This window comes from Ambystoma mexicanum, chromosome 7p, assembly GCF_040938575.1.
Source record: "Ambystoma mexicanum isolate Mex_15411 chromosome 7p, UKY_AmexF1_1, whole genome shotgun sequence".
NCBI classification, from domain to species: domain Eukaryota; kingdom Metazoa; phylum Chordata; class Amphibia; order Caudata; family Ambystomatidae; genus Ambystoma; species Ambystoma mexicanum.
The window spans coordinates 852086681-852093258 of record NC_090939.1 but is presented as its reverse complement, the minus strand read 5'-3'; positions in this window follow the sequence as shown (position 1 = coordinate 852093258).

Below are 6578 nucleotides of genomic sequence, written 5' to 3'. Positions count from 1 at the left end.
GTTGCCACGTCGGGCACACCACCATCTGGCAGCACTGGCAACTCCCAGCCAGAGATGTAGCGGGGCACCATCTTCACTGCCACCGAAGTTGGTGTCCTGGTGGAGCTTGTCCTGGGGCATTATTATGCCCTCTTCGGATCATCACGCGCCAACAAGAAAGGACGGGACAGGGTCTGGGACGAGTTTGTGGTTGCCATCAACACGGAGGGGGTGGCAACCTGCAACATCAAGCAAGTGAGGAAGCGCTGGGAGGACTTGAGGTCCAGGACCCTCATGAAGGCCCGGCACCTCATGGAGGGGGGCCGGGGCACCATGAGTACCATCCAGCTGAGGGTCCTGGAACGCGTATGCCCAGCGCTCCACGCCCAGATACTTGAAAGGCAGACCCGTCTGGAGTTGAGCGGTAAGTGGCCAAGCATTGCCGTGTGAGACAGGGCATGTTGCAGTGTGCTGGTTGTCTGATACTTGCCTGTATGTGTGACATAGGCCATGTACGTATGTGTGTGTGCAGGGACATCATGGTCATGCATGTGGGACCAGTAATGTGTGAACCACATGGTTGGTGCATGTGTTGAAATGCAACATGGGGAGCTCTATGCGGAATGGACACATGAAAGCATGCCAGTCTCTGTTCCTGGACATGGATGGGGGTGAGGGATGGGTGCCGATGCCATGTACATGTATGGTGTTCATGTCTGTGTGTCTGACCTGCATGTCTGTGACTTGTAAATGCCATGGATGCATGACACGTGTCTGTGACAATGTTTGGATTCACTGATGCAGCCTAGTCATCCTTGTATCCACTGTGTCTGGGGTGTACGAGTCCAGATGGATGAAACTACGGTGAGGTGTGTGCATGTGATAGGCATGACCCATGATGCATGTGAGTTTCAAACAAACATTGTATGTTCCAAGAGTCCCTTGGACATGTATGCTAATGTCCATGGCATGCGCCATGCCTGTTACTGCATGTGTTTTGCCTGCACTGACCATGTGTTGTGGAGGGACATGATGGAAGTGATGTTTGACAGTGCCACTCATCTGCTATTGCTTCCTGTCTAGGGGACCATTGTACAGTACCCTGATGCTTGTTTTCTATGTCTCCCTCTACACAGTGCCAAGTGAAGAAGAGGACGGAGACGGTGCTGTGGAGCAAAGCGACGGGCATGCCCACACGGCTGCAGCGGAAGGGGTGGGTGAGCCCCCACAGGGGCTTGCAACGGCGAAAGACGGTGTGGAGCCATCCAGGTTGGTGGTTTCCACAGAGGAGGAGGAGGCAGCTACTGAGCCGCACATGGGGCCTGGTGGGGGCATCCCTGCTGGTGCAAGTGATGCAGTCCAGGGGCAGGAGGCAGCACAGGTCGCCGTGGAGGGGCCTGTGCATGTCACTGTCCCTTACACTGTGACTGCACCACCATGCACCAGCAGGGATGCCCCATTCCAGGCCCGTCCGCAGGTAGGGGGGATGTCCATGTCATCTGACACTCCTCTACCTGCGGACGAGGGGACCCCTGGCCGTATGGAGAAGGTCCTGATTGGTGTCTCGTTGCGCACGGGTGTCATTTGTGATGAGGTGCGTGCTTTCCGGGGTGAGCACGCACGTCATCACGAAGAGCACCGTGCCAACGTGGCCCAGTTGGGAGCGACCATGGTTGGGGGTTTCCTACATGTGTCTGGCACTCTGGCGACCCTCTCCTCCTCTGTGAAGGCTATGCGCCAGTCGTTCTCCATGCCGTCAGGGCCCCCTGTGGACCTGCCCCGACCAAAGGAGCCAGCTCGGTGGGGATCCCATTCCTGCCACAGTCGGGAGTCGGAGGTTCAGCAGGGGTGGACACACCAGCAACTGGACCCCAGCAGATCGACGATGTGACGGCATCATCTGGCAGGGCACGTGCACAACGGCGTCGGTGGATTCCATCAGCCTGGATGCCGTCGTGCTGGCAGAGGCAGTTGCGTCGGAGGCAGCGGCAGGCTCTACGTGGGAGGCATCATGGCTCGGGGCCATCAACATCAGAGGGGCAGGCATTGGCCGGAGGGCAGGAGAACCCTGGAATGGGAGTGTCTTCCGTGTGGGAGCGGTTGGGCCAGCAGATAGGCGGCGGGCGGAGGAGAAACAGCTCACAATGGTCAGGGCGGAGAACTCCATGCGGAGGGCGCTGAGGCAGGCTGAGTGCCGCGAGGGTATTCGCAGGGAGTTGGAGCTGGACACTGCATTATCCCTGTGAGACCTCGGGGTCAGTGAACATGCCCGCCTCCAAGCCATTGAACAGGAGTTCGATGATGCCCTGGCCCATGACATCAACCAGTGAGCCGTCGGACTAGCCCGCCGCCTTTGTATATAGTTATCTAGGTTTAGGTTTAATTTCTTTATTATTATGATTTGGAGTCCACGGACTTTGCTCCACTTTTTGTGTATAGTTGTATTTTAGATAGGGTTTTTGTTAGGTTTGATTTGCTTTTGGGATAATGGACCCTTCAGGCTTTTTTTCAATTTTCAGGACATGTATATACTTTCTTTTAGTCATATTCACATGGAGTTATGTTTTTTATGCTTTTCATCTTTGGATTTCGTTGTATGGACTTTGGGGATGCAACACTTATATTTTTTAATTTTTGGATTTCTTTTCTTGCTTGGATTTGACTTTCTTTTTCTTATTTCAAAAATTATTTCTTCTTTTGCATGTGTGCTTTTCATTTTGACATTTGTCGTACTTTTTAATACATTTATTTATTCTACATTATTGGTGTGGTGTACAGTGATGGTTTGGTGCATGTCTCCATGAGCATTGGCACAGTCATGTTTTGCAACTGTGTGGCTCTGTAGGACATTTGCTGATGGGCATGCTGGTTCTTTTCAGACTATCTTTGAATGGGTGATTTACTAGGGAGTGGGTGCAGTGGATCGTTGGGTGTTTGCACTGGGGGGTGGAGGGTTGGGATTTGGGTTGGCATTAGGGCCATGGGTCTGTATAGTCATGGCGTGGTGTTTGGGGGACATGTGTGGGGGCCTGCTGGCAGGTGCCCCTGACTGCTGGGAGGGGGGGTGCAGGGGGACATGAGTGGAACATGAGTGGGGGCCTACTGGCAGGTGCCCCTCATTGCTGGGGGGTTGGGGTGCAGGGGGACATGAGTGGGACATGAGTGGGCCATGAGTGGGGGCCTGCTGGCAGGTGCCCCTCACTGCTGGGGAGTGGGGGTGCAGGGGGACATGAGTGGGGGCCTGCTGGCAGGTGCCCCTGACTGCTGGGGGTGGGGGTGCAGGGGGACATGAGTGGGACATGTGTGGGGGCCTGCTGGCAGGTGCCCCTGACTGCTGGGGGTGGGGGTGCAGGGGGACATGAGTGGGTGCCTGCTGGTAGGTGCCCCTGACTGCTGGGGGTGGGGGTGCAGGGGGACATGAGTGGGACATGAGTGGGGGCCTGCTGGCAGGTGCCCCGCACTGCCTGGGGGGTGGGGGTGCAGGGGGACATGAGTGGAGGCCTGCTGGCAGGTGCCCCGCACTGCTGGGGGGTGGGGGTGCAAGGGGACATGAGTGGGGGCCTGCTGGCAGGTGCCCCGCACTGCTGGGGGGTGGGGGTGCAGGGGGACATGAGTTGGTGTCCAGTAGTGCAAGGTGACATGTGGCTTTGCTGGGGGGCATGCCCATGGTGGATGGGCTGCCTGCGGGACATGACCAGGGGTGCAGGGTAGTCCCCTGTGGTGTGGGCTGCCTGCAGGGGCCGTGGAGGGTGTAGAGGGAACACCTGGGAGGACCCACACTGCCAATTCACGTGTAGGACTCTCCAGCACCCCCTGAAATACACGTACCCAGGCCAATCGCGTGTGAAACTTCCCGCGCACCCCTGAAATACACGTACCCAGGCCAATCGCGTGTGAAACTTCCCGCGCACCCCTGAAATACACGTAACCAGGCCAATCGCGTGTGAAACTTCCCGCACACCCCTGAAATACACTTACCCAGCCCATTTGCGTGTGAGACTTCCCGCGCACCCCTGTAATACACGTACCCAGCCCATTCGCGTGTGAAACTTCCCGCGCACCCCTAAAATACATCTACCCAGCCCATTCGCGTGTGAAACTTCCCGCGCACCCCTGGAATACATGTACCCAGCCCATTCACGTGTGAAACTTCCGACGCACCCCTGAAATACACGTACCCAGCCCATTCGCGTGTGAGACTTCCCGCGCACCCCTGAAATACACGTACCCAGGCCAATCGCGTGTGAAACTTCCCGCGCACCCCTGAAATACACGTACCCAGCCCAATCACGTGTGAAACTTCCCGCGCACCCCTGAAATACACGTACCCAGCCCAATCACGTGTGAAACTTCCCGCGCACCCCTGAAATACACGTAACTAGGCCAATCATGTGTGAGACTTCCCGCGTACCCCTGAAATACACGTACCCAGCCCATTCGCGCGTGTAACTTCCCGCGCACCCCTGAAATACACGTACCCAGCCCATTCGTGTGTGAGACTTCCCGCGTACCCCTGAAATACACGTACCCAGCCCATTCGCGCGTGTAACTTCCCGCGCACCCCTGAAATACACGTACCCAGGCCAATCGTGTGTGAAACTTCCCGCGCACCCCTGAAATACACGTAACCAGGCCAATCGCGTGTGAAACTTCCCGCGCACCCCAGAAATACACGTACCCAGCCCATTCGCGTGTGAGACTTCCCGCGCACCCCTGAAATACACGTACCCAGCCCATTTGCGTGTGAAACTTCCCGCGCACCCCTGAAATACACGTACCCAGCCCATTTGCGTGTGAAACTCCCGCGCACCCTTGAAATACAGGTACCCAGCCCATTCGCATGTGAAACTTCCCGCGCACCCCTGAAATACACGTACCCAGGCCAATCGCGAGTGAAACTTCCCGCGCACCCCTGAAATACACGTACCCAGGCCAATCACGTGTGAAACTTCCCGCGCACCCCTGAAATACACGTACCCAGGCCAATCGCGTGTGAAACTTCCCGCGCACCCCTGAAATACACGTACCCAGCCCATTCGTGTGTGAGACTTCCCGCGCATCCCTGTAATACACGTACCCAGCCCATTCGCGTGTGAAACTTCCCGCGCACCCCTGAAATACACGTATCCAGCCCATTCGCATGTGAAACTTCCCGCGCACCCCTGGAATACACGTACCCAGCCCATTCACGTGTGAAACTTCACGCGAACCCCAGGAATACACGTACACCACTCGCACAAGGCCTATCGTGTGTGAAACTTCCCGCGCACCCCTGAAATACACGTACCCAGCCCATTCGCGTGTGTAACTTCTCGCTCACCCCTGGAATACACATACCCAGGCCAATCGTGTGTGAAACTTCCCACGAACCCCAGTTATACAAGTACCCCGCTCACACAGGCCCTTTCGCATGTGGAAGTTACCGCGAAACCCGTAATACACGTTCCCCGCTTTGCGTTTGCTGTTTGGCAGTCCGGTAAACTGGTTTTGGGTTGGCACGGACCTTTGCGCTGGATTGGGGATTTTGATGCCTTTTCCTTGCGCGAGGGCGTTCTTGGGGGCGTAACTGGCGCTACTGCAGGGTCGCTGCGCCACTCTGCGCCACAGCTGGTTTTGGAGGCTAAAATCCATGAATACGTGTTAGGCGGAAACCTGTGCAGTTCCCTCTGGGACCACTGCAAAAGATTTAGGACTACGGGTGTTTGGCAGTAAACCCACTTGGTAGCAGTCTGTACCACACAGATTCACTTGGTAGCTGTGGCTGAGCAGTCAGACTTCCCTCAAGAAGAGTTAAGCAGTATGTGGAGTATACAATTTAGGGCAATTCTTCACAGTAAGACAAGCAAACACGCAACGAGGCTTAGTGTAAAGATATTAAGGTATTTATTTATAACGGAACATCTATGGAAAACACTATGGCACTATCACGGCAAACACTTCAATCACAATTACTCTACGAAGAAGAAACGATCAATCCCCCTAACAATATTTCGACGAGTCTAGGTTCTACCAGCATCACTTATTTACAGACAGAGGTGGATGCCTCAACCTAGATGGCACTCTAATATTAGTTAGGACGGGAGAGAAAAATAAGCAGGTTACGAAATCAACACAGTTCAATACTTCACGGGAAAAATGCAAGGCAAGAAAGCAAGAACCACAATAGATCATAAAGTTCAGAGGCCAGGCCCACTCGGAGAGAGGCAAGGCGATATGTGCCAAAAAGTCTCTTAGTGGAAATGCGTTCGAGTCTTTGTAGCAAATTGTTATCGGCAGATTGAACCAGTTCAGAACAATACGTGCGAAAGCTTGGAGGCGACCCAACGGAAAGGAGAGGATTAAGACACCTCACTCGAACCGATCGAAAGGGAAGCCAGGCGGACACAGTACCTTGTTTGTGGAGAGACAGCTCCGGCAGGGGCAGTTGTTCCTGGTGGTGGATGCACGTCGGGTCTTTGCCAAGAGTAGAGAGGATCTCGTCGTCGAAGAAAAGTGAAGTCCGGTGCACCACCAGGGAAGAGGCCAGCCGCGGAGTGCTCCGTCACAAGGCACCACCTTTTGGTCGCGGTACAGGGGTAGTGGCTATCCGGTTGCCGAGG